The 27087-nt window shown below is 38.5% G+C and overlaps 1 protein-coding gene across 4 annotated transcripts in view; it reads right to left on the reverse strand.

The window, feature by feature from the left end:
• FILIP1 (filamin A interacting protein 1) overlaps positions 1–27087 on the reverse strand; it is a 252749-nt gene that overhangs the window by 158809 nt on the left and 66853 nt on the right. Inside the window, exon 1 of one of the 4 annotated variants that reach the window (XM_061131481.1) lies at positions 26646–26721. The exons of the other annotated variants lie outside the window; for them this stretch is intronic. The gene's annotated coding sequence lies outside the window, so the exon portion shown is untranslated. Of the gene's footprint in view, positions 1–26645; positions 26722–27087 lie in introns of those variants that run through there. 4 annotated transcript variants of the gene reach the window in all.

The raw sequence follows: 27087 nt of genomic DNA on the forward strand, positions 1-27087 counted from the left end.
GAGGCAATCAAATTAAAAAATGTAGGCAGGAGTGTTTTGTGAATTTGAGGCAGAAAGATTTTTTTTTTTTTTAAGATGGCTGCAATTACTATGCTCAATTCCAACTTGTTTATCTCATCAATGAGATGACTGACTCTGGAACAGCCTGACTTTCTCAGGATCATGTCCTTGCCCTATTCTAAGAACTGTCGAGGGTTATCTATTGCCCATTAGGGGGAAAAAGAAAGTTTAAATCTTTTAAATTTTCATTCAAGTCTTTTTCATCTTGATTCAGATTATCTTTAACATTGAATCACCAATTAATTACTGAACAGCTACTAAGGTCACTCAGATGGTAAAGAATCTGCTGCAACGTAAAAGACCCAGGTTCTATTCTTAGGTTAGGAAGATCCCCTGGGGAAAGGAATGGCAGCCCACTCCAGTATTCTTGCCTGGAGAATTCCGTGGACAGAGGAGCCTCCTGGGCTACAATCCATGGGGTCACAAAGAGTTGGACACAACTGAGTGACTAACATTTTCACTTCATTTTTTCTCACGTGCTGTGGGCATAGGCAGAATCACTAAATTTGTTTTATTTCTTGAAATATGTTCTATTTCCCAGAGGAGCAAAACTCATCTGCTTAACTATACTCTAAGCTGACCCTTGACTTTCCACCTTGGCATGTTTGTTCATGCCATCTCACTCCCCTAAAATGCTCTTGTCCTTCACTACCTCTTTCAAAACCTTATCCATCCTCCCAAGGCAGCTTGAACATTCTTTTAGGATGCTTCCCCAAACACTACTAGACCAGTGGTCCCCAACAAGAGCACATTTCCTTCTCAGGGGACATTTCCCAATGTCTGGGGACATTTTTGATGATCATAATGGGTGGAGGGTGCTACTGGTTCCCATAGGTAAAGGCCACGGATGGTGCTAAACATCCTATAATGCATTGGTCAGCCCCATGACCAAGACTTCTCCAGCCCAAAATGTCAAGAATGCTTAGGGCAAGCCACGCTGTATGAGGATAAAGTCAAAGCTCCTCCTCTCAACTCCTAGAACACAGAATGTGTGAACAATCTTTGAGCATTTAGCATATATTTTGTGTTCTTTTTCTACTTTCTCTGTCAGCATGTATACTTTTCCCAAGTGATTTGGAAGTTTGTACAAGAGAGGAACAACTTCATGGTGTTCAGCATGTGCTTCCATGTTTGATCTCATGCGTATAGCAAGCCCTGAAAAAACTTTACCGAGAACAGCGTTAAAATACACTTTACATCGGCATCTCCATCCTTTCCCTGCAAATAGATTCATCAGTACCATTTTTCTAGATTCCGTATATGTGCATTAATATATGATACTTTTCTCTTTCTGACTTACTTCACTCTGTAACAGGCTCTAGGTACACTGTGTGCTGTCCTTCGTTGCTCGGTCGTGTCCGACTCTGTGCAACCCCGTGGACTGTGCCTGCCAGGCTCTTCGGTCCATGGGGATTCTCCAGGCTCATGAGAAGCTGCCATGTAAGGCAGGGAGCACAGCCTGGCACCCTGTGATGACATGGAGGGGTGGGGTGGGGGCTCAAGAAGGAAGGGATATATGTATAATTGTGGATGATTCATGTTGTTGTAAGACAGAAATCAATGCAACGCTGGAGAGCAATTTTCCTCCAATTAAAAACTAAATCTAAAAAAATACACATTACTCTTCAGTACCAATGAGGACCCCCGCTTAGAGTTATCACTGCCATGTCTAACCAGCTCCAACATCTTCAAGACTCCCTCATTTTTATGCTGTATCTTTAGCCCTCTCTGTTTTCATGAAGATAGGAAATCCCAATGACAAAAAAAAAATGCCAGAATCCTAAACTGGTGAAAAGAGTTGGGCTCAAGTTGAAAAACCAGTGTTAAGTTTGGCACAATCCAAAGACATGGCCTTAAAGCTTTGTTTCATTTGATCATTCCTTTTCCCACATGCACACTCCATTACAGTACTCTGCTCTGCCTGTACAATTCCTCAAGAGACTGGAATAGAAAAGAGACAAAGTCAAGTTCAGGAGGCAATGGCCCCACTTTCAGCTGTGCCTGATGTAGGATGAAGTCTCCCCAGAGCAGGACAGGGTTAAAAGCTTCACATGCCCTCAGCACTGACAAGATTATCCTTCACCCTACTCTTGTCTGGAATTCAAAGTAAGTCCAAAGAAGAATGGAACTGGAGGAATCAACCTGCCTGACTTCAGACTATACTACAAAGCCACAGTCATCAAGACAGTATGGTACTGGCACAAAGACAGAAATATAGATCAATGGAACAGAATAGAAAGCCCAGAGATAAATCCACGGACCTATGGACACCTTATCTTTGACAAAGGAGGCAAGGATATACAATGGAAAAAAAGACAACCTCTTTAACAAGTGGTGCTGGGAAAACTGGTCAACCACTTGTAAAAGAATGAAACTAGAACACTTTCTAACACCATACACAAAAATAAACTCAAAATGGATTAAAGATCTAAATGTAAGACCAGAAACTATAAAACTCCTAGAGGAGAACATAGGCAAAACACTCTCCGACATAATTCACAGCAAGATCCTCTATGACCCACCTCCCAGAATATTGGAAATAAAAGCAAAAATAAACAAATGGGACCTAATGAAACTTAAAAGCTTTTGCACTACAAAGGAAACTATAAGCAAGGTGAAAAGACAGCCCTCAGATTGGGAGAAAATAATAGCAAATGAAACAACAGACAAAGGATTAATCTCAAAAATATACAAGCAACTCCTGCAGCTCGATTCCAGAAAAATAAATGACCCAATCAAAAAATGGGCCAAAGAACTAAACAGACATTTCTCCAAAGAAGACATACAGATGGCTAACAAACACATGAAAAGATGCTCAACATCACTCATTATTAGAGCAATGCAAATCAAAACCACAATGAGGTACCATTACACGCCAGTCAGGATGGCTGCTATCCAAAAGTCTACAAGCAATAAATGCTGGAGAGGGTGTGGAGAAAAGGGAACCCTCTTACACTGTTGGTGGGAATGCAAACTAGTACAGCCGCTATGGAAAACAGTGTGGAGATTTCTTAAAAAACTGGAAATAGAACTGCCATATGACCCAGCAATCCCACTTCTGGGCATACACACTGAGGAAACCAGATCTGAAAGAGACACGTGCACCCCAATGTTCATCGCAGCACTGTTTATAATAGCCAGAACATGGAAGCAACCTAGATGCCCATCAGCAGATGAATGGATAAGGAAGCTGTGGTACATATACACCATGGAATATTACTCAGCCGTTAAAAAGAATTCATTTGAACCAGTCCTAATGAGATGGATGAAACTGGAGCCCCTTATACAGAGTGAAGTAAGCCAGAAAGATAAAGAACATTACAGCATACTAACACATATATATGGAATTTAGAAAGATGGTAACGATAACCCCATATGCAAAACAGAAAAAGAGGCACAGATGTACAGAACAGACTTTTGAACTCTGTGGGAGAATGTGAGGGTGGGATATTTCAAAAGAACAGCATGTATACTATCTATGGTGAAACAGATCACCAGCCCAGGTGGGATGCATGAGACAAGTGCTCGGACCTGGTGCACTGGGAAGACCCAGAGGAATTGGGTGGAGAGGGAGGTGGGAGGGGGGATCAGGATGGGGAATACGTGTAAATCTATGGCTGATTCATATCAATGTATGACCAAAAAATAATAATAATAATTAAAAAAAAATAAAAAAAAAAAACAAAGTAAGTCCAATAGAGTTATAACTTCCTACATGGTGTCTGCTTCTATACTCGTGTTTTTAAAAAATACCTAATTCTTCAAACAAAACCTTTCTCTCTGTCTCTTAAATTCATATTCTCTCTGGCATGCACGCACACTCTCTCTTCTTATCTTTCTCTCTCTTTTCCTCTCTCTCTCTCTCTCTCCTGTTTTGACAGTGTCCTCAGCGTATGATTAGTCTTCCCAGAGGAAAATCAGCAATGATCAAAAGGAATGATCATTGTCTAACATCACTACCTTGACAAAGCTAAAAAATATTCTTTTTAAGAACAAATATTTTCATTTGAACCAGTCCTAATGAGATGGATGAAGCTGGAGCCCCTTATACAGAGTGAAGTAAGCCAGAAAGATAAAGAACATTACAGCATACTAACACATATATATGGAATTTAGAAAGATGGTAACGATAACCCTATATGCAAAACAGAAAAAGAGACACAGAAATACAGAACAGACTTTTGAACTCTGTGGGAGAATGTGAGGGTGGGATATTTCAAAAGAACAGCATGTATACTATCTATAGTGAAACAGATCACCAGCCCAGGTGGGATGCATGAGACAAGTGCTCGGGCCTGGTGCACTGGGAAGACCCAGAGGAATTGGGTGGAGAGGGAGGTGGGAGCAGGGATCGGGATGGGGAATACGTGTAAATCCATGGCTGATTCATATCAATGTATGACAAAACCCACTGAAATGTTGTGAAGTAATTAGCCTCCAACTAATTAAAAAAAAAAATAAAAATAAAGAAAAAAAAAAAAAAAAAAGAACAAATATTTCTATGAGCACAAGATTAACCAAATAGGAAATATTTCTAAGATTCTATTCTATTGGGTGCCTGGCCTATCCTTATAACTAATCCAAAAGACTCTAGGGAGAAAGGAACCACATCTTCATTAAAGTTTTTACTAGACCAAGATTTTGAGTGGGGGGAGGGGAGGAAGTGATTTTGCTCCCAGATAGGGTTGCCACATTTAGCAGATGAAAATACTGGAGGACCAGTTAAATCTGAATTTCAGATAAAGAACAAAAGGGGCTTTTAAATAAGCACTTCATATGAAATTATTTATTTTCTCTCACAACAACTTTAAAAGACAGGTATGGGCTTTGCAGGTGGCATTACTGGTAAAGAACCCACCTGATGATGCAGGAGATATAAGAACCGCGGGTTTGATCCTCAGGTCAGGAAGATCCCCTGGGGAGGGCATGGCAACCCACTCCAGTATTCTTGCCTGGAGAATCCCATGGACAGAGGAGCCTGGTGGGCTACAGTCCACAGGGTCACACGGAGTCGGACACGACTGAAATATCTTAGCACACACACAGTATATATGGATGGAGTTTTGAAAGGCTAAATAGATTTCCTCAGGCTCAAAGCTGACAAGAAAGGGATTTGAATCCAGGTCTGACTTCAGAGTCCAATGGCTTGAAAATTCTGATATTTACCAAGTCAAAACATACTCCTCAATGTCATCAAAATAAAGTTTTTAATATAAGTATGTCCCATTCAGAAAAACATATTCAAAAATTATTCATTTTCTCATCCAATGTTCAGGTTTTACTCTTGTTGCTGTTTTTGTTCAGTCGCTCAGTCGTGTCCGAGTCTTTGCGACCCCATGGACTGTAGCACGCCAGGCTTCACTGTCCTTCACCATCTCCCGGAGCTTGCTCAAACTCATGTCCATTGAGTCGGTGATCCCATCCAACCATCTCATCCTCTGTCATCCCCTTCTCCTCCTGCCCTCCATCTTGCCCAGCATCAGGGTCTTTTCTACTAAATCGGCCCTTTGCATCAGGTAGCCAAAATATTGGAGCTTCAGCTTCAGAATCAGTCCTTCCAATGAAACCAGCATCCTGTATTTTAGCTGATTAACCCTCTGCAGGGGACATTTGGCAAAGTCTAGAGATAGTTTTGGGTGTCAAGACTAGGGAGGATGGGGCTTCCCAGGTGGCACAGTGGTAAAGAATCTGCCTGCCAATGCAGGGGACACGGGTTCAATCCTGACTCCAAGAAGATCCGACATGCTACAGAGCAGCTAGGCCCATGCGCCACAACTCCTGGGCCTGGGAACTGTAACTACTGAAGCCTGCATGCCCCGGACCCTGCTTTCTGCTGCAAGAGAAGACGCTGCAATGAGAAGTCCTCGTGCTGCAACCAGACAGTGGCCCACGCTCACCGCAGCTAGAGAAAACCCTGCATGGTGACAAAGACCCAGTACAGCCAAAATAAATAAAATTATTTAACAACAACAAAAAAAAGACTAGGAAGAATGGGGTCTTCCCTGGAGGTCCAGTGGTTATGATTCCATGCTTTCACTGCAGGAGGTACAGGTTCCCTCCCTGGTCGGGTAACTAAGATCCCACATGCAGTGCTGTGTGGACCCCAAAAAATTAGTAAAAAAAAAAAAAATAAGGAGTATGCTACTGGCATGGGTAAAGGTTGGGGCTGCTAAACATCCTACAATGCATAGGACAGCCCACCACAACAAAGAATTGTCTAGTCCAAAACGGCAGCAGAGTCAAGCTAGAAAGATTCCGATCTAGAATCACCTTTCAGAACATCTAATCTGCCCTCTTCTTTTAGCGTGAGAGGAACAGAAGACCCAGGGGACTTCAAGACGAAAGCTCTAAGCCTCACCACTAATTACTTGCAAAGTTGGTCAACTTGGAGGCATAGCCAGAACACTAGTTCCATTTCTGTGTGGCCCGGAAATGTTACCTACTAAAGCAGATACACTGAAGCTTTCCAAGTGTATTCCTTCAGGCTTCTCCAATAGAGAACACCAGTCAAGCCCCTGGGTGGCCTCTGGCTGGGAGGAAAAGGAGGTATAGGGTTTGGGACGAAATTTTTGTTCAAATATTTTTCCAGATCTTTTTCCCCAAACTTAATTTTATTTATAGGAAAGGAAGGGATGAGTGAAAATTCTGGCTTGGAATGAGTTACAATTGTGCCTCTTCCCTCCCCACCCCCACTCTCACTTTTTCTTTGACCTACAAAGGCACCTTGTCTGAGTCTTAGAGAGAGCTTAACTTTCCTTTTTCAAGATCTCTCTGCTCTTGGATGAGGGGAAATGGCTTAAATGGAAAGCAACCCAAAGAAGATATTAAGCATTACAAAGGGAAAATGAGGTTATTGATGAAACATACTAGAGATTATTTGGGGGGTGGCCAGATGTCAGAAGCCTGTGGAATAACACGAAGCGGTGTACTGAAAATGTATTCAGACGTCAATTCTTGCCACATAAGGTTTGCCTGGAGGCCCCAAAGCAAGCAGCATGGCTCATCTAAGTGCAGAGCCAGCCAAGATAATCCAATGACCTAAGAATCTAATGACACTATACTCTGTCTCTGATCCTGCTTGGTTGTATTTTAACAGACCCAATTTTTATTGCTTCTCTTCTGTGAGTGTCTGTGATGATTCCCCGCCACTGGCTTACTGAAAAGTTTTTTCTTAAATTATGACTTGAGGTTTCTCGAATGCAGTTTTTAAAAATGTTCATTCAGCATGTTATTAATTATTAATATGATTTTTTGGCAGGTTTGAAGAGGAGTAATTGCTTTAACCACATCATCTAACTAAGGAAATACTCATCTCACTAAAAGAACTTTTACATGAAACATAAAAATGAATTTAAGAAAGACATAGCCTATTGGAGATTTGGGGGAGTTGCTCACTTCCTTCCCAGTCTGCTCAGCTTGTTGTCAAGCTTGCAAACGAAAGTTTAAAACTTCGCATTATCCTTGCTCTTTCCAGCCCTGGTATAACTAACTTCTGAATCAACTGCTTTTTAAAATACTCTTGGAGTTCTTCAATTCTTCCTTCTCTAGAAATCTTCCAGCAAACAAAATAAAGTACCCTTGGAGCCTTCACTCTGTCATTGTTGTTTATATTAACATCCACATTCCCTGTGTGCCCTGCTTAGTCGCTTCAAATGTGTCTACCTCTTTGAAGACTATCCATGGACTGTAGCCCGCCAGGCTCCTCTGTCCATGGGATTCTCCAGGTGAACCTAGAACCTATTATACAGCATGAAGTAAGTCAGAAAGAGAAAGATAAATACCGCATTCTAATGCATATATACGGAATCTAGAAAAATGGTCCTGAAGAATTTATTTGTAGGACAGCAATGAAGAAACAGAGAATAGACTTATGGACATGGGGAGAGGGGAGGAGAGGGTGAGATGTATGGAAACAGTAACATGGAAACTTACATGACCACATGCGAAATAGAGAGCCAACGGGAATTTGCTGTCTGGCTCAGGAAACTCAAACAGGGGCTCTGCATCAACCTAGAGGGGTGGGATGGGGAGGGAGATGGGAGGGAGGTTCAAAAGGGAGGGGATATATGTATACCTATGGCTGACTCATGTTGAGGTTTGACAGAAAACAACAAAATTCTGTAAAGCAATTATGCTTCAATAAAAATAAATAAATAAATTATTTAAAAAAAAAAAAGAATACTGGAGTGGGTTGCCATGCCCTCCTCCAGGGGATCTTCCCCACCCAGGAACTGAATCTGTGTCTCCTGTGTCTGCTGCATTGCCGACAGTCTTTACCCAATGAGCCACCTGGGAAGCTCCCCATATTTCCTTACAGACACATAATTTCCAGTTCCTTGTTTTACTAGGGTGCATTGTAATAGGATGCATTTCAATGGCAGCCTTGCAATTGTCAGATGTTTCCTGTCTCTTAATATTTAGGTTACCTGTACACTTTGCATCCCCAAGAGAAATAGAAGATAATTTTCAGACTCCCCAAGATAGTTATGCATTTCCTAGAAGTCAACTCTCCCAAATATTTACATTAACTCCAATCAAATGTTATTTTGAGAAAGTAACTGCTACTGACTTGTGGTTCTAATTTTCATCTTATTTGGGAAACACTTGGGTCCCACCCAATACAGCCAGTGGAGAAGGCAGTGATCCTATGAGTAGGAGCCCCCAATATTGCTTCTGCCAGTGGTTCTGGACCTAAAAGACAATAGGAAATCTCCCCAGCCCAACAGATTAAAGCATGTCTAATAACTCTCTGCTAAGAATCACAAGTATCTGTTGCATCCCCACAACTTTAACCTTCTTCAAAGAATATGAGGCACCATCAAGTTAAGTAGAATTGTCATACCTCTTTGCTATACAGCAAATATATAAAGATTTTAAAGAGATTAAATTATTTCCCTAGAACTTAATACCTTTTGGAGAAAGCCACCATTTCTGCCATTCTAAAGACACTCAACTCCTAAACACTTTTTTGATGACTTAAGATCATTTCAAGTACATTTATATATTTTAAAAAAGAAACAATGCCCTGAGGAAAATCTGTCATGTCGTAAGCAAACAGTTGAATTTTGTTCAGGAGTAACATTAGATATTAAATTACTTCTGAAGTTGAGAATTCAGTATCAACAAATTATTTTACAAAGCAAATACCTTAGAATTTCAGCTATCTTAGAGGGAAGTAATTATCAGAATAATTGATAATGATTTTCATTTTCCAGTAAGGCTTGACTCAGCACCAAAATGAAAAGTTCTTTCCAAAATGAGAATTCATCATCTATTTCTGAGATGCCACTTTGAACCCCAGAAAATAACTATGTTTTTATACACGTCATCTCAGAAGATAACGAAGGCCATATGGCCAAATTCAGTATACTGAAATTCATAGACTGAGCTTTTCTGCATGTTAAAAAATAAAATCATTGAATTAGAATACTTGTTAGCTTTTTAATTTTCCAGCTTTTTTGGCACATGATTTATTTATAAGAGAGATAAGACACGTTGATAAAAATAGAACCAGTCCAAACAAGCTGATTTATGAAGAATTATTTAGTACTTTCAAGTTTTTCTGTGGCCAAGACGTTGGGTATATAACTCACGCAGTGTTTACTGTAATAGCTGCCCCCCACCTCCTTTTCTATCTGAACTTTCAACTTTGTTACAGTCATCTCAACAAATCTAATTCCAGTAAATTAGATCTCTCCTACTCTTTGTTTTTTGATTTGTGGGTTCTTTTTATCTCTTCAATTCCTCTGCCCATTTTTAAAATATTTATTTATTTTTGGCTGCATCGAGTCTTAATTGATGGCACATGAGCTCTCTAGTTGTGGCCCGAGGACTCTGTAGTTTGTGGTGCATGAGCTTTCTTGCTCTGTGGCATGTAGGATCTTAGTTCCCTGACCAAGAATTGAACCCATGTCCCCACCATTGGAAGACAGATTCTTAACCACTGGACCACCAGGGAAGTTCCCCTCTCCTATTCTTTGAATCTAGTTTTTAGAGAACTTCAACCCACCAAAAATTTATAATAATAATAGTTAACACATACAGCCCTACTATGCCCTAGGCATTGCCCCAAGCTAAATCTTATTGCGTGATGATCAGAGCTAGCTTATAAAGTGGTGCCATTACACAGATGAGGAATCTGAGGCACAGAGAAGTTAAGTCCTTTGTGTAATATTGCTGCTGCTAGAAGTCCAGGGAGTTGGGTTCCAAAGTCCATTGTTTTACTGCCTTACCTAACATCATAGACATATGACATCATAACATATGACAAACCCAGAAAACGTACTAAAAAACAGAGACATTACTTTGCCAACAAAGGTCCATGTAGTCAAAGCTCTGGTTTTTCCAGTAGTTATGTATGGTTGTGAGAGTTGAACCATAATGAAGGCTAAGCGCCAAACAATTGATGCTTTCAAACTGTTGTGTTGGAGTAGACTCTTGAGAGTCACTTGGACTGCAAGGGGATCAAACCAGTCAATCCTAAAGGAGATCAGTCTGGAATATTCATTGGAAGGAATGATGCTGAAGCTGAAGCTGTAGCTTCAGCTGAGGTGAAGAGCCTTTGACCACCTGATGCAAAGAGCTGACTCATTAGAAAGGACCCTGATGCTGGGGAAGACAAGGCAGGAGGAGAAGGGGACGACAGAGGACGAGATGTTTGGATGGCATCACTGACTAAATGGACATGAGTTTGAGCAAGCTCCAGGAGACGGTAAAGAACAGGGAAGCCTGGCATGCTACAGTCCATGAGGTCACAAAGAGTTAGACACAACTATCTAAACAAAAACAACAACATAACAAAAGAATATTTATTGACTTGGACCTAGAATTTTCCCTTTGTTTAAAATTATGTTTACGTATAATGGGATCATAATTTTTTTTAACTCAACACAACATTATGAATATTTTTCAAAGCCTTCATAGAACAAAGAGAAAAACTACATCTAATATTCTTAAAGCACAGAGCCAATTGAGAAGCTTGTCCTGATTGGGATATCATTTCCCTCAGGAAACTTGCAGTCTGAGACACATGGTATAATAGGAGTCATGACCGGACTAGAATTTGATTCTAGATCTTAGGGGCATGGGCAATTATTTAATTTCTCTGGACCCCTTTTATTCTCTGATTTTCAAAATAAGGGTGTTAAATGAGGTAATCTCCAGATTCTTTGCGCTGAGGCGCCTGGACACACACACTGGAAAACAAGCAGTGAGGAATTCTTACTGAGCATCGCATTAGCAAGTGTGAAGTGTGTGCATGTGACACGCGGGCTTTTTGGAAGAGAGGACGGGGTGTGGATGATCAGGTAGGGTAACAGAAGGCAGAAGGCGCCTGTGTGAACTTTGAGGGGGCAGTGGGGGACAGTGGCTTGTGCAGAGGCATGGCGGCCCCAGAGGCAATCAGGACGTGATGAGCTGTTGGCAGTGTGCCTTCCCAATCTGTGCATCTTTACCTCTCTGCCTGCACCCTCAGTCTCCTCGTTCCGCCCCACATTTGGCACAATCCTTCCTGTCGCTTCTCTTTCTCACCCCACCACTGTGAAGCCCACAAGGACCTGCCCTTTCTGAGTATCTCATTTCTTCAGGGCCCAGCTCCAGACACATTACGATCAGAAGTGATGGTTGAAACATTTAACCACCAATCAGAACGATGCCAGCTACAGGGCTGAAGTGAGGTTTGGAGGCTCCCTGCGGCATGAGTTTGAATGCTCTTGTTTCTGGATTGTAGAGAGGCCCAGAGACTCCCAGGGGAGGGCCTCGCAGCTGCAATGGCAGGGTCACCAGCCAAATGGGAGCTCACTGGCTCCGTCAGAACAGACAGCAGCTGTAAACAATCAGTTCACCCATCCTGGCACGTACCAACTTAGTATAAACTCTGCCAAGAACAAAAACAATTGAAAAGAAGATTACATCTTTATCAGTTAAGTCGTATATACGCAAGCATACATCTGTGTGTGCATGTGTATATGTGCATACACAGACCAGCAGACATGGATATATATAGCTGTGCACAGCACCTGCTTCAAAAAATCCCCTTCTGCCCTCACTCTAAACTCTAGAAAATTCTCTCTGAAACTCAAGCCTAGCCTACTATCCAGGCTCCGTTTTCACTCCACTGTCACCCTGGCTATCCGGGGTGCTCATGGGGGAAAGTTTCATACCAGTGGCCACCACCCCTTTATTCACTCCTCCTTTCTAGTAACATATGTGGCATTTCCTCTTCTCCTCCACCTCCGTCGGGACCACAGCAGCTCTAGAGTCATCTAGGTGGTGAGAGGAGGCTTCAGGAGAGGGGGCTACTGGGTGGGGGAGGGTTAAAGACAGTGGCTATTCAAACTTTTGGTTAGTTTCCATTGTCATATGACCTCAGCTGTATGTGAGAATTTCACAGTGGCAACAGAATAAAAGATGAGGACATTGTGGGACTTCCCTGGTGGTCCAGTAGTTAAGATCCTGTACTTCCACTGCATGAGCTGTGGGTTTGATCCTTGGTAGGGAAACTAAGATCTCACATGACCTATAGGGTGGCAAAACAAACAAACAAAATGAGAACATTGTATGTGAGAAAAGTGCAGTCAAAATATTTAATGTATGGTACAGAGTAAGGGCTTCCCAGGTGGCGCTAGTGATAAAGAACCTGCCTGCCAAGGGCAGGGTTGGAAGATGCCCTAGAGAAGAAAATGACAACCCACTCCAGTATTCTTGCCTGGGAAATCCCATGGACAGCGGAGCCTAGTGAGCTACAGTCCACCTGAACATGACTTCCCACACACACACATCCAACATGCAAAATAAGCAACTAATCATCTTGTTCTATTATAACCTAACTGGCCACAGTGTGTATGGATTTTAAGTGTGGGGAGGGTTAGGGGGTGAGCCTAAAGAGAAAAAAAAAAAAGAGTTAACTAATTATGCTCAAGTATAAATTTAGTAAACATATTTTTAACATAAATATCTAGTTGGGGATTATGCAATTAAACATACTGAAAGAGTTCCCTATGTTAAGTTATGATTCTTCTAAAACTTCCAAAACTTAAACAGCTTCCTGGGTATCATTAAACAAGGATCCTTGTGTATAACATGGGCCACTATGATATATTTGATTTAGGAAACAGCCAAAAAACGAGTCTTAACAAAAGAGAAACATTAGTAAAAGCAATTATGAGTTAAACCCAGAATAAAGTCTCTAATGTTTATCTTAGTTTATTCATATTAATTCCTTTAGCTCTCATGACTCTTACTGAGAGTTGATGAACTTTTTCTTATTTTATTTCCTTATCCAGAGATGTTTATAAATGGCCACACTTCTGAAAGAAGGTGCTAATTGAGTTGTTCATGTTAGGACTGGTGAGTATTTATTTAACAACAAACTGGAGATAAAAGCAAAGTGGAGAAAGAGGAGGACAGCTGAAAAAGCTGCTGTGCTTCTGTGTTTTTTTTTTTAAATCCATGTTTTATCAATTAAAGCTACAGAAAACTATCTTGAGGCCTAAATATTTAAAAGGAAATATTATGCTTCATAGAGGTCATTCTGGCATAGATGATGGACTGTTCCATGTCTGCCCTTAAGAATCCAAGACATCAGACCTTTGATGTTATCCTTTTAAGGTTATAAGACTCCACAGTTTTGATTAACTCAGGCCTGATGCTCAAATACTTACCTTTAATTATTTCATTCTTTTAAATTAACGGCAAGATTTTCTACCCTATGACTTAAAAAATTATTTATGCTGCAATGATAAATAAAATATACTTAAAGTACAGTAATTTGGGTTTAACTGCTAAAAATATTATGAGACTGGGAGGAAAAAACTACCAGTATATATCCTAGTATGGCATCAACATTAACAATAATAACAACAACAAAAAACTGCTAAAGTGCTTTCTGCAAAAATCACAGAAAAACCCTGTGCCCTAGAGGGCACATCTCCGTGCCGGTACATCCCCACCTGCATGGAAACGTTTCCTTTTTTAAAGCTGAAATTAAGGCCTGGATATTTTGCGAATGTTTGCAAAGCAAAATTTATGGACGGGTCTTCTCCTAGCTCTTGCTAAGATCAAAATGATGACATTTTCATCCCGTCTCACAGCTGACAAATTCTCACCTTCTGATGTACAAAAATTTGCACTTAGTTCATTAACAGAGAATATATTTCCTTGCCTATCAGTAACACCATTTCCCTCCCAGATTGTTCTCCCAATCAGGATGTGCTTATCCAGTAGCTTATTCAACTACTTTAACAGACATCCTAAATCCTGGGATGTCTGAAACCCAGTTTCTGGTCTTTCCCTTAAGCTGCTCCTCCTCAGCTTTCCCTGGTTCTGTGAATGGCATCTCCATCTTTCTGGTCGCTAGGCTGAAAACCCTGGAATCCTCACTGACCACTCCCTTTCTCCAATATCCACTTCTAACTCATCCAGACATTTACTGTTGCACTTACACAGTATGTCAGGGTCTGACCACTTCTTACCACTACCTCCCTAGACCCAGCCACCATCAGCTTCCCCCCAACCCCACCTCAAATATTGCGACAGCCTCCAACTGGTCTTTCTGCTACTGTCCTTGTACCACTGCAGTGTCTTCTTGACACAGAAGCTACACTGAATCTTTTAAAACTTTTCAGATCATGTTCCTTCTCTGGTCCAACCATCTGGGAGTCAAAGGTCTTACAATGGCCTGCAAGACCCTATCGATCTGTTCACTTGTTACCTCTCAGACCCCTTCTCCAGCTACCCTCTCACTCCAGCCACTTATCTTGCTATTTCTCAAACATGACTCTCATGCCCCCAACACAGGCCTGTGCCCTAGTATTCTCTCTGCCTGGAATACTCTTTGCCCAAATATTCATTTACCTTACTCCATGCCTCTTTCAAGCCTTTACCCAAATGTCACCTTCTCAGTGAGACATACCCTGACCACCCTATTTAAAATTGTAATCCATATTTCTCTACCTACACCCAGCACTTCTGATTCCTCTTACTCTGCTTTATATTTTATTTTTCATAACATTTATCACCTTAAAACTTGTGGTATGATTTACTTATTTATTATGCTTATTATTTATACTACCCCACCCCCCACATGCTGGCATATAAGTTCCACTAGGAAAGTGCTATTTGTCTGCTTAGATTACTCATATATCCCAAGAACTTGAAGCAGTAACTAGTACATGGCAGATATTTGATAAATATTGAATTCATCAGCAGATGAATGAATGCTATGCTTTATCAAATTCACCAGTATTCTTCATATCTCTATTCATTCATGCATTCTTTTACCAAAAATGTCATCAATCACCCAGTGCACGCGTGGATGCATACTAAGTTGCTTCAGTCATGTCCAACTGCTTGCAATCCTATGGATCTTAGCCCAGACCAGGCTCCTTTGTCCATGGGATTCTCCAGACATGAATACTGAAGTAGGTTGCCATGCCCTCCTCCGGAGGATCTTCCCCACCCATGGATAGAACCCAGTCTCTTATGTTGCCCACATTGGCAGGCAGGTTCTTTACCATCAGCACCACCTGGGAAGACCCAAGCACCCAGGACCTAGTCTATATTTAGTGCGTATCCATACTCCACTTTCCCCTTAGACAATCAAAACTCTGGGATCACATTTGATATACTAATCTACAGAGATAAAACTATTGGAATGGAAAGAATCTAAATGAAGAGGTTTTCTAGCTCAGCATTGTCCAATGGCACATTCTGTAATGACAAAGATGGTCTATATCTGTGCTGTCTGCTGCAGTAGCCACTAGTCACATGGACTTAAGCACTTGACATGCAAGTGTATGGTATAACTAAAGAACTGAATTTTTATTTTGTGTTAAGTAATTTAAATTTAAACAGCCACGTGTGGCTAATGGGTCTTACAGTGGGCAGCACAGCCCTATTTCATCCCTCTGACTCCACCTAGAACTTTCCCTAAGATACCCAAGGCAGGTGGTTAGCTCCACTACTTTCTTTCTCTCATAAAAGATGACTAACAATTAGTTACTATCACATATCATTTCTATGATTGATAAATGTCTCTCCTTTCACAATTATCATTATTTTGTCAACTGAGTTTTGATAATATGTGAATCAATTTATAAAATAGGAAAACTTTAGGATTTACCCTCTGAACCCAATAGCACATTTTATCTACTTCGCTATTTGCATGACATAATTCAATTTTCTAACTTTATTTTACAGCTTTATCAAGGTATTGTAATTGATGTACATTTAACTGTGCATATTTCAAGGTAAGAATTTGATGAGTTTTGACATACGTATACACCCAGGGAACCATCACCATACTTATTTTAAAATTCAAACGACCAGCACCAGTGCTGACCCACAGGACATCACTGTGTACACTGGAGGAAAGGGCACATTTTCTCTGCCAGGAAACACAGTACAGTGAAAAGCAGTCAGCTCAACTTCAGCTCTCATCGACCTTCTCAGTCAGAGCCTTCATACAGTGAACAACACACACAACCATAAATGGCAGTCCTGAAAACTGGTCTCTTAAACTTATATTTAAAACATCCTCCTGATGTTTTAAAAAGTATGCTGGTTTCCATTTCAAGGTGACAGAATGGAAATAGATTGTAGCCTGTTCTTCTCACTGCAAACTCTTAAGATTTTAGAAAGGATTTTTTAATCCATATAACTGGAAAATAGTATCAACCTTTGGAGGATCATAAACTTTGAGAAAACACTGGAAGACAGAAAGCAGATGGGATTAGAATGAAGATTTAAAACCACAGCTTAAAACAAGAATAGGAGAGTGCTACCAAAAATGTTAGGAATGAATAGCAAAGACGAGGGAGTTTGGGGACAGCAGACAGTGTGACTATCAGAGAATAGTAGCACAAATAAGAAGGTTGGACTGTGCACACCCCCTCTACCCACCCAGGCTACTATTGAGGCAAAGAGCAGAAACAAGAATTGCTACCTTCAGCTGAAAGCAATGAGTATGGGAAATTAGGTCAAAGAAGCAAAGCACCATCTTGGATGTCCTGGATGGCTGCAGCTACCCAGGAGGATGGAGCCACCCCCTCACCTATCAGAAGCTGGCCTCTGAGGCACTTCACCCAGTGGTAGCCCTATACCTCCTACATACTCTTGAAAACAGACTGATTTCAGATTTCCAGCATTAAATATTACCCCTGTGTCTAAGCAGCTGCAGGTATACACAGAACGGACTGCCCAAACAGGAGTCTCAACCACAGGAACACACACTCAGGAATAGTTAAGCATTAGAAGAAGGCCAATATCATTAAAAAGAAATGAGTTCTTTGTTTTGAAAAAAGGGAAGAACTTATATAAAGGAATCAAATTAATAAAGAAGTCATAATAAAACTTTAGAGTATCCATAAGGATATTTGTTTAGTCCCTAAGCTCTGTCTGACTTTTTTGGGAACTTATGGACTGTAACCTGTCAGGCTTCTCTTTGAGGATATTAAATACATAGAAAATGAATAATTAGAAATAACTGAACAGCTTTTAAAATTTTGATCATTGAAATAGAATACTCAATAGCGGTCAAAGAATGGACAGAGTTCAAGAACAAATTTCTTAACTATAATATTAAGTTCTTTCAGAATGCATAAAAAGGTGATGAAGGGGCACAATATAAAATAAAAATTAGGAATCATGTAAAATAGACCCAAATATCCAATCACTCATCTAAGAGATATTAGAAGTAGTAAAGGAAAGTAATATATACATTAGTCACATCTTAAGGATTAGCCAAGCACTGAGTAAGATAAACTTTTAAAACTCACACCTAGACATTATATTAACATTTCAGAAGACTGAGAATAAAGGAAAGAAATCCTAAAATCTGTAAGAAAGAAAAAAAATGCTCTACAGAGACTCTTCTTAACAATGGGGGGAAAAAGGTTAAACCTACAATTTTATACCCAACCAAACTATCATTTAAGTATGGCTATGGAACATGAAGGAATCAGTAAGTTTGCCATTTATAATAACTCTTTGAAATAATTATCCCCTTTAAAATAAAAATAAATATAGTACTAAGGAAGCAATGGTGAACAAAGAAATCCCTATTGTTAATCCTAGATAAGTTCTGATTTAAATTTTTTAAAAAAAGACAATTTTTACCATAACAGTGTAGACCTAAAAGTCCAAATAATGTCAACATGGGAGAAATGATAATGAAAGGAAATGCTTCAAATAAAATTGAGGTATACAGAGATTTCATTTTGTTCACTGAATAGAGACACTGATAAACTCTAGATGTTAATAGAAAATATATTAAGTTGAATGCTTTAAAAATTGAATAGCAATTACTAGAAAAACAAAAATAATTTTTACACTATCAGGAAAAAATGTATAAGATTATTAAATCACCACAAAGAAAGGAAGAAAAAAACTGAAAACATTATTTAAATATAAAACCTAAGTTTACCAGGCCCACAAAATTTTTCAGGCAATTATTACCAACCCTTTAAAAAATAGAAATTCATATTTTACATAAACAAGAATGGAAAAATATGAGAAGCCACTAACCTATTTAAGTATGGGTCATAAGCTTATCCAAAATTCAAAGTAAGATCATATAATGAAAGAAAAATATAAACTAATATCAAAACATGGATGCAGAAGTGCTAAATAAAATATTACAAATGTAAATTCATCAATCCATTAAAAGAATAATGCATTAGTATCAGACAAGTTTTATTCCAGAATTGCAAAGATAGATTTTTCTAATAATGAACAACCATTGTAATTCACTAGCTTAGTCACATTATTTAGAAGAAAAATAATTTCAGTGATGCTCCAAAGATTCAAGTGTATAAATAAAAAATATATATATATGCATATATATGTATAAATATAGTTGTGTGTGTGTGCACATGCATGTTGTGTGTCTGTGTGTATGAAAATTAAGAACAAAGCAAAACTTCTTTAATTTGATCAAAGGTATCTACCTGAAAAATATAGCAAACATGAGACTAACTAGAAATATTGTCTTTAAGCTCAGGGACAAAACACGAATGCTATTACTACTGTTCAATATCAAACTGGACATCCTAGCCAATGGAATAAAATAAGTAAAACCATAGTAGGTGGTATAAATATTGTAAAGTAAGAGAGAAACTACTATTAGTTATAAAGGACATGATAATCTAGCTAGAAAACTAAAGGTGCTTAGATGAAAAACTACTGTAACTAAGAAGGAAGTTCAATTAAATGGAAAGATACAAAATCAACATTTTAAAAAAATTAACTACTTTTCTATACTATTGGCATCAATGCTTTTCAAAATGTAAGTGTGGAGGGGGCAATGACATTCCCAATAGCAATAGAAATTAAATTATAAGGTCCTTGGGAATAAGCTTAATAGAAATAATTAAAGCCTCTATGGCTCAGATGGTAAAGAATCTGCCTGCAATGAGGGAGGCCTGGGTTTGATACCTGGGTTGGAAAGATCCCCTGGAGGAAGGCATGGCAACCCACTCCAGTATTCTTGCCTGGAGAATCCCCATGGACAGACGAGCCTGGAAAGCTACAGTCCATAGATTCACAAAGAGTTGGACACAACTAAGTAGCTGAGTGCAACACATGAAAATAATTACAAAACTTAATAGAAAAAATATCAAGTTGCCTGAATAAGGGAGGAAATTTACCACATTCATGGATGAAAATCTCAATGTTTTTAAAATATAAATTCTTTTTCAAATGAATATATAATTTCAATGCAATCCTATTCAAAAATCCAACTAGAATTTTTATTAAGTTCTAAAATTTATATAGAAGATTGTATGAACAATGGTAACTAAAGTTATTTTTTAAAAAAAGAAACACAAAGAAAAGCAACTTGCTCTAATACTGGGTTGGACAAAAAGTTAGTTCAATTTTTTTCCCTAAGATGGCTCCAGTAGCACTGAGTTGTCTTTAACTTCATTCAAAACTAATTTTGTTAGATTTTATCATGATAGCTGCACTGAAAAAAAAATTATCAAAATTGGTGAATTTTTATGTAGCCATTTTAATATTGAAGATGGAAGAAAAAAGCAACATTTCAGCATATTATGCTTTATTATTTCAAGAAAGATAAAAACACAACTGAAATACAAAAAAAAAACAAGATTTGTGCAGTGTATGGAGACGGTACTGTGACTGATCAAACATGTCAAAAGTGGCTTGTGAAGATTTGTGCTGGAGATTTCTTGCTGGACAATGCAAGAACTGGTAAACCAGTTGATGCTGATAGCGATCCAATGGAGACATTAAATGAGAATAATTAATGTTATACTACAGGAGACAGCCAATATACTCCAAATATCCAAATCTAGCCTTGAAAAGCATTTGCACCAGCTTGGTTATGTTAATCGCTTTGATGTTTAGGTTCCACATAAGTTAAGTTAAAAAACGAAGGACCATATTTCTGCATGCAATTCTCCATTGAAATATAGCGAAAATGTTCCATTTTCAAAAGAAATTGTGAAAAGTAGATATTATACAATAATATGAATGGAAGAGATTGTGGGACAAGCAAAATGAACCACCACCAACCACATTAAAGGCCAGTCTTTATCCAAAGAAGGTGATTTTGGAATTGGAAGGGAGTACTCTATTATGAACTCCTTCTAGAAAACTGAATGATTAATTCTATCAAGTACTCTCCCAGTTAGACCAGCTGAAAGCAGCACTCAATGAAAATTGCCCAGATTTAGTCAACAGAAAATGCATACTCTTCCATCAGGGTAATACAAAACTCCAGGTTTCTTTGATGACTAGGCAAAAACTGTAACAGCTTGGCTGGGAAGTTCTGATTCATTACCTTATTCACCAGATATTGAACCTTCAGATTTACATTTATTTCAGTCTTTACAAAATTCTGTTAGTGGAAAAAATTTCAATACCCTGGAAGACTATAAAAGGCACCTGGAACAGTTCTTTGCTCAAAAAGATAAAAAGTTTTGGCAAGATGGAATTGTGAAGTTGCCTGAAAAAAATGTCAGAAGGCAGTGGAACAAAATGGTGAATACATTGTTCTATACAATTCCATAAAGTGAAATTGAAAAATGTCTTTTATTTTTACCTTAAAGCTGAAGGAACTTTTTGGTCAACCCATTAGATATCAAGCATAGTAGAAAGCTATGGCAATTAGAACTATGAGATATTATTGTTTAATATAAACAGAATGGAGTCCAGAAACAGACCCACATTCAAATGGGAATTTATTATACCATGTACTCATTAAGAATAAAGGCTTTATACTGGCACAAAAACAGACCTGTAGGTCAATGGAACAAAATAAAGAGCCCAGAAATAAACCCACCCACCTATACTCAGTTAAGCTGACAAAGGAGGCAAGAATATACAATGAAGTAAAGACAGTGTTTTCAACAAGTGGTGGTTGGAAAATTGGACAGCTACATGTAAATCAATGAAATTAGAATACTTCTTAACACCAAACACCACAAAAATAATCTCAAAATGGTTTAAGACCTAAATATAGGACATGATACCATTAAACCCCTAGAAGATAACATAGGCAAAACATTCTCATATATAAATCATAGCAATATTTTCTTAGTTCAGTCTCCCAAGGAGAAAGAAATAAAAGCAAAGATAAACAAAGGGGACATAATCAAACGTCAAGCTTTTGCACAACAAAGGACACCATCACCAAAATGAAAAGACAACCTATTAAATGGGAGAAAATGTTTGAAAATGATGCAACTGACAAGAGGATAAAATTCAAAATACACAAAGAGTTCACACAATATCAAAAAATACAAACAACCCAATCAAAAGATGAGCAGAAGTTCTCAATAAGTATTTCTCCAAAGAAGACATGAAGGCAAAAAGGCATATGAAATGATGCCCAACACTCTAATTTTTAGAGAAATGCAAATCAAAACTACATTAGGTATCACTTCATGCCAGTCAGAATTGCCATCATTAAAAAGCCCAGAAACAATAAATGCTGGAGAAGGTGTGGAGAAAGGGGAACCCTCTTGCACTGTTGATGGGAAAGTAAGTCGATACAACCACTGTGGAGAACAGTATAGAAGGTCCTTGAAAAACTAAAAGTAGAGCTACCTTGTGATCCAGCAATCCCATTCCTAGACATATATTCAGAAAAGATGAAAAATCTAATCGAAAAGATACATGCACCTCAATGTTCATAGCAGCACTATTTATAATAGCCAAGACATGGAAGCAACCTACATGTCCATCAACAGATATATATGGGCTTCCTGGTGGCTCAGCAGTAAAGAATCCACCTGTGATGTACAAGACACAGGAGATGCCACAAGTTCAATCCCTGGGTCAGGAAGATCTCCGGGAGGAGGGCAAGGCAACCACTCCAATATTCTTGCCTTGGAAAATCCCATGGACAGAGGAGCCTGGCAGGCTACTGTCCACAGGGTTAGAAAGAGTCAGAAAAGACTGAAGCAGCTGAGCACACATACTTACATACATACAAATATTACTCAGCATGTGTATATAAGAAACTATTAGAAGAAAATATAGGCAAATATGTGCAACCTTGGAGTCAAGAAAACCATATGAAATAATATACAAAAGAGCAAAAGTCATAAAAGGAAGTATAGTAAATTTGACTAAAAATGACTAAAAATTTTAAAAATTAAATGACCAAAGCATATTAAAAGTGAGGAGGCAAGCAGTGTAAACAACAACAAAGGGTCAGAATTAATAAATCACTTAAAGAAAGAAAAAGCACAAACTAATTGAAAAATGGGCCAAGGATATAAATTGGTAACTCACAGAAGAAATAATAAAAATGGTCAAGCTTTATATAAACTGTTTCTCAACCTCATTTTAACAGAGGAAATTAAAATTCAGTGAGTACACTCATACACAGCTGGAGAGAATGTAAGTACAAGGACAGCCATTAAGAGGTGATTTTTGCATAACATATCATCCTAAAATCCTACTGTCAGTATCTCCCCCAAAGAGCTACATGCCCAAGGAAGAAAGTATAAGGATATTCACTGGAATGTTATTTCCAATAGTGAAAAATTCAAAACAACCTAAATATTCATAACAAGAGGAATGTCTAAATAAATAATTGTGCACCCTTTCAGTGGAACATCATGCTGCAACTTTCTAAAAATGAGGTGGACCTGTAAGTACTGACATGAAAAAGTGTCTAAGTCATATTATTAAGTGAAATAATGGAGCCATCACTTATGTTAAAATATATGCACACATAGATGGGGCAACCCCATGGAGAAAAATCTAGAAGCATTGATAATGGTGACTGTTTCAAGGGAGAGGACTGAGACAGGGGGCATTGGAGAAGGGACTAATCAGAGGTACATTCCTTTGATCTATTAAGTTCTAATTTTTAACAAGGAGAGTCTACTACTGAAGAAATTTTAAATGATTTTTAATGTACAATCTATATTCAATATGAATCACAAATGTGGAAGTGATGAAGTTATAATAAACTGTAAACAAAGTTGCTTTAAACCGGTGAAATGGATGGAACAACAGTCATTAAAATCTAGGCTACTTCTTTCTTTATTTAAGCTTTCTTCCTTTCATCCACAGTACTAGAGCATCCAAAGAAACCTCATGTCACACCATATTCTTCACCCTCTGGTCTTAAAAAAATGAAAAGTCATCTTGGGTGGGGCTTTATTTTTTGTGGCTGTTTTCGGGATGAGGTTTGAATTACCCACCCAGGATGCTGTGACGAAAGCACTCTTTCATTTCTAATATGATTCCTCTGGAAGCAAGAGTCATCCTCTCAATGCAATTATAACATGTGAATGTTAATTTAACAGAACAGTCCTTCTCAAGTCTTTCTTTAATATCCACTGGGAGAAAATTTTTGTAATTTAAGAATGACTTGTTTTTTTAGAATTCTGACTCTCACATTTACTGTTTTTGATAGGGTGTTAAAAAACGAGTTGAATTTGGCTTTTAATATGAAATGTAAAACCATGAAGGCCAAACATACAAACATTTATTTCTTGATAACCACAAGGGGCCTATGATTAAGACAGAACCTGATAATTTAAGGAAAATTAACTTGTCTAAAGTGAGAACAGAGAATAATTCATGAATGTACTCATTTTTCTTTCTCCTTCCCCATTAGTCTACATTGGTCTTTAGTTCTGACATGTAAACCAGTGGGAAAACATTAACTATGGTCAATGAACTGAATGGATTTATTTAAGAAGAAATATTTAAAGAACTAAAAGCATCAAATTATCTCCACAACACATATATTGGTCACAGAGACAAAATATAAAATACATCATAAATCTTACTTCTTCCAAAAACCTCATCTCAAGCCCCATAGACATTGAAAGAAACAGCACATATCCAAATTTCGAAGTGTCTTAGCCACATTTTTACCTCTCTTTTCCCATCATTTATTTCAATATTTTCCTACCTTTCTAACTAACATCTATATTCTACAGGGGAGACTGTGGGCACAGCAGAGCTTTGGGCCTTTTCAATCAGTAGAGTCTGGATTGGAAATCATGCCTATTTTCAAAATGACTAAATATGAGAAGATTATGCGCTGGTGTTGCTTTTAACTTAATAGAAGATCCCTGAGGAAGGACGTATCTGAATTTGCTTTGCTGTCTCCAAAGTGCCTATTTATGATACAACACTGTAGGTCCTAAAAAATATGTGACCAGTAAATGAATAATGAAAGCAAAATTCAAATTAAAATTACTAAATATTCAATGGAATTTTAAGAAAAGGAAACTTCTTTACAGTAATAGAAAAGTAATAAGTAAAAAGTTAATTTTTAAAAAATTAAAATGGAAGCACTGAGTTTATTATTAACTATTACACTTAAAGGAAAATAATGGAGCCTCTCCTGAAAGCCATTTCTATTTATAATAATCAATAGCCAAATATGATATAGGTGGAAATTGAATGTTAGGCATTATCCCTGCCTTCATACAGCAGTTTCTCAGTTCAGTTCAGTCTCTCAGTCGTGTCCAACTCTTTGCGACCCCATGAATCGCAGCACGCCAGGCCTCCCTGTCCATCACCAACTCCCGGAGTCCACCCAAATCCATGTCCATGGAGTCAGTGATGCCCTCCAACCATCTCCTCTTCTGTCATCTCCTTCTCCTCCTGCCCCCAATCCTTCCCAGAATTAGGGTCTTTTCCAATTAGTCAGCTCTTCGCATGAGGTGGCCAAAGTATTGCTGGAGTTTCAGCTTCAACATCAGTCCTTCCAAAGACTGATCTCCCTTAGGATGGACTGGTTGGATCTTCTTTCAGTCCAAGGGACTCTCAAGAGTCTTCTCCAACACCACAGTTGAAAAGCATCAATTCTTCAGTGCTCAGCTTTCTTCACCGTCCAACTCTCACATCCATACACAACTACTGGAAAAACCATAGCCTTGACAGTTTCTCAGAGAAATTTTAATCCCAACAGCCTCCAAATGGGAAGTTGATGTATTCAAAAAGATCTCAACAAGGACAAGCAAAGGGTTTATGGTCTTTTAATTTCTTTTATATAAGTTAAAACACAGGAATTGAGGAACTTGAAGACTGCTATGCAGAGTAGGGCATCCAGAGGTTCCCCTGTGACAGCGCCAATCTTCCTGGTCTTCAACCTCCACAAAGGTACCCTGCTCTACTGAGGTCATTTAAGATGCTTCCTGTTGCTATTTCTAAAGGTGTTTTATGGCCTCTTGCCTTCACTCCCTTCCCTGGGGGCTGTAATCTTTAATTAGAAAAGGTAGGAAAATATTGGAATAATTGTAGAGAAAAGTAAAAATACCACCCAGACTGAACTTAGCAAAGTGCTGTTTCTTCCAATCTCTATGTTTCAGAAACTTAGAATAGTACCTACTTCTGTACACATATAATTGATGACAACCCCAGCATGTTTCTCTGAGTTTATAAAGATGAGGTGAATGGAAGGTCAGTTTTTCAGGTGTAGCCCTGGTCAACAGGCCCAAGCCCCAAGCCTGCCCAAGACATATTTCTACAGTTACTACATTTATAACTATACTGGTTTCTATTTAAAATTATATAATGCTACATGACAAGTTAAAAAAAACCTACTGTCTTGGAGAATTTATCTGTTCTCTCTTCCAAATTCAGTAAAATACTCACTAAGAGCTATTTCAATCTTTCTTTTTTAAAAAATGTGTTCTTAAGACATTTTTATGCCAATCTTATTACTTATTAAAGAATTTCACCTGATTTACTTAGGGAACATTTGGCATGATTAGACATATTTACATTCACATAGAGATTTTTATTTCAAAAACCTATTTATTGTTGAAATACTACAGGCACTGCAAGGAAGTTTACCAGTTTGGTACTGGAAGAACTAGCTTGTAGTTAATTTTAACAAAATGTCTTTTTCTCACTAGGCCCAAAATAAAACTTTTTGGCAAAATGTATTTTGTGTTCCTCTGAGTATTTGGCCATGATAACAGCTTAATTTTATATGATCCCTATATATGTCAAAGCGTATAGAAATGTCTTTAGAGTTAACAAAAAATAAAACATAAATATCCTGGACATGGTGAAAGCTAAACACTGCTTTTGAAGAAAAAAAAAAAAAAAAACACCCGTAATATGTTATAATTAACCAAACTTACCAACTGAGAGAAAAATTCAGCTGATTGCTATGGTAACTTTCAAGTGCTGACATATATCCAGAGTCCATCATTCTGAAATGGTGGAGGGATAGTTGGCCACATTTTTGTTCACAAAATGAAAATACTGTGGAGCAGAAAAGAACTCCTTAAGGTAGGACAGTTCAAGTGAGAGCATTAGCCATGTGACACAGTTTACAGGCAACAAGCCCACTTTTCACTGACAGATGGATATACTTCATTTACTTCATTTAGTTCATTTACTTCCCAGGAATACTAAGGTCATGCATGTGCATGCTAAGTCACTTCAGTCATGTCTGACTCATTGCAACCCTATGGACTGTAGCCCTCTGGGCTTCTCTGTCCATGAGATTCTCCAGGCAAGAATACTGGAGTGGGTTGCTATGCCCTCCTCCAGGGGGTCTTCCTGACCCAGGGATTTAAC

Source organism: Dama dama, chromosome 28 (genome assembly GCF_033118175.1).
Source record: "Dama dama isolate Ldn47 chromosome 28, ASM3311817v1, whole genome shotgun sequence".
NCBI classification, from domain to species: Eukaryota; Metazoa; Chordata; class Mammalia; order Artiodactyla; family Cervidae; genus Dama; species Dama dama.